The sequence below is a fragment of the Limulus polyphemus genome, unplaced genomic scaffold (genome assembly GCF_000517525.1).
Source record: "Limulus polyphemus unplaced genomic scaffold, Limulus_polyphemus-2.1.2 Scaffold2377, whole genome shotgun sequence".
NCBI classification, from domain to species: Eukaryota; Metazoa; Arthropoda; class Merostomata; order Xiphosura; family Limulidae; genus Limulus; species Limulus polyphemus.
The window spans coordinates 119,752-122,494 of NW_013667987.1; positions in this window are offsets into that span (position 1 = coordinate 119,752).

The following is a 2,743-nucleotide window of genomic DNA, read 5'->3' on the forward strand; positions in this document are numbered from 1 at the left end:
CACAGAGTCAGAGTTCAGTCAGAATCATCAAGGCAAGCTGGATATAGACATTATGAAACTTCTGAACAACATCAAACCAGACTTCAAGCACAAAAATTAAGACAAATAACTTACAGAGAGCAAGAAACAGAGGAGCAACATGATGTATGACTTCAGGCTCAAAGAACAAGACAAGCTCAAACACGATCTAATTTCAAATAAAGCTTTGTTTGATTAAATGCTTTTTTTTTCTCGCATCACAGCTTTTGTCTACTTAATGATTAATTGCTGAAAAAAATACTGATCTATACATTTCAAATCCAAATTTTCACTGTGCAACACCGGGTAACTCAGCTAGTATAAATATATTTTGGTCTTCAGTACAACAAAGATCTCTCAATCAAGATACTTCTGTACATATTTTACTCCTAATAAATAGCAGCGGGTGTACCCTTTCAGCTCACAGATAAGACAAGTGGTCCCCAGGGGTTGACATGTGGAGTTCAGATCTGAATGTGGACCCTACTTTACTCCTTGGGAGCATTAAGAGCACATGCCAGGTTATATGAAAATAAATCAAGGGGATTGCCACTTATAAGACACACACAAACATTTGTTAAATAATGGTTTAGATAAGTTAACAGCATAATGCATTTATGTGCTTTATCTTAATATACAAGATACAGTGAACAGAAGACATTTTTGTAAGAATCTTATTGTTCATACACAAAATATACAGTCAACAGAAGACAGTGTTGTAAGTATTTTACTGTTCATAAACAAAAGATAGTAAACAATTCTTTTATAAGTATCTTACTGTTAACAAACAAAAGATACAATGAATAGGATAAGAAATTTGTATCTTATTGTTAACCCACCTAAGATACAACCAAAAGAAAACATTTTTTCTATTTTATTGTTAATAAACAAAAAATGCAGTCAACAGATTAAGACACTTTGTATTTTATTAACCCACTGGTGATTCATTCAACTGTATAAGACATTTTTATATTTTATTGTTAATAAGTAAAATGTGTGATTAAGAATATAATAGAACACTTGTTTAACTCAGCCAATATAAGAAGACAGTTTTGAAAGTACTTTGTTTTAACATAAAACCCATTCATGTATTATATTTAATAGAACATTTACTAATTTTTGAAATCCACAAAAGAAAACACTTTGACATATTTAAATGCCCACTAGTCAAATTGTATTTTAAAACATAATAAGTAGAAATGATAGAATAATTCATTTGTTCAACTACTATGAAGTAGTGAAAACTTGGTGTTGCTCTTTATTGACACAACACAATCAACATACAAAGTGATTTATTAATACAAAACTAAGTACCAAGTGGTTTACTGGACAAATGACAGCATATTTTCATTACATACATCCTCTTGGAAGATATTTACTTCTTAGTTCATGCAGGACACATTCTTGCACCATACCACAAAATAAAAGACAGTTGGTTTTTGCTGCCAAACTCTTACAGATAAATAGCATAAAATGCCTTCATCACAAAGTAATCAGCAGAAAAAACATTATTACTGACATCAAATAATGTCACATTGAGTAACATGCTCTTAGCAGATAAACAGCTAAGATAATTAATGTTAAGACACAAGCCTTCACCACAACAACTGTTATCACTGGACAAACAGCCAAAATAATTAGTAATAAGACACATGCCTTCACCACAACAACTGTTATCACTGGACATACAGCCAAGATAATTAGTGTTAAGACACAACAACTGTTATCACTGGACAAACAGCCAAGATAATTAGTGTTAAGACACAAGCCTTCACCACAACAACTGTTATCACTGATACTATAGAATGTCAAGCTGAGTAATATGCTCTTACTGGATGACCAGCTAAGATAATGAAATTTTTCAAAAGTTACAATATGCAAGGAAAATACTACTACTTTCAATCATGAGGATACACTGTATGAATTTCATTGAGATACATTTGTGAATCTTACTTCTCTACTTAATACTCCACAACGTCTAGGTGCTATAAGTTATCAGATATGATAATATTTAATGGTGTGTAGAAGACATTTAATACAATAAATAAATGACCTTATAAAATCAAATTTGTTATTTTTCTTTAATTGGACACCCAACATTTAGCTTTACAGCTTCTTCAGAAGCATTTTGTGGAACAATCCTGATGAAATAAAACACTGAGGGACCAATTAAAGAAAAATAACAAATTTGTTGTTATAAGGTCGTTTATTTCTAGTATTAAGATATAATATTTTGATGTGTTTTTCATATTGGTCATGAATCTATAGTATGTGACAGATTTAGAAAAAATCTGAACATTTATTCAAAGTACAATTCTTATAGTGTTGATAAGCTTAAGAAAAGTAACTAAGTAATACAACTAGATAATACACAAAGTCCAGATTATTGTAATGTTGGTCCAACAGTCATTTGGAATTATCAAGTTTGAAAGGAAGATGTTCACAATACAAAAGATAATGTACAAAGTCCAGATTATTCAAATATTGTTTAAACAGTCCATGAGAAGTATCATGCTGAAAAGGAAGTGTTCTTAACAACAGAATATAAGTAACTACTACACAAAGTCCAGATTCTTCTGGTGTTGCTTAAACAGTCCATGAGAAGTATCATGCTGAAAAGGAAGTGTTCTTAACAACAGAATATAAGTAACTACTACACAAAGTCCAGATTCTTCTAATGTTGCTTAAATAGTCCATGAGAAGTATCATGCTGAAAAGGAAGTGT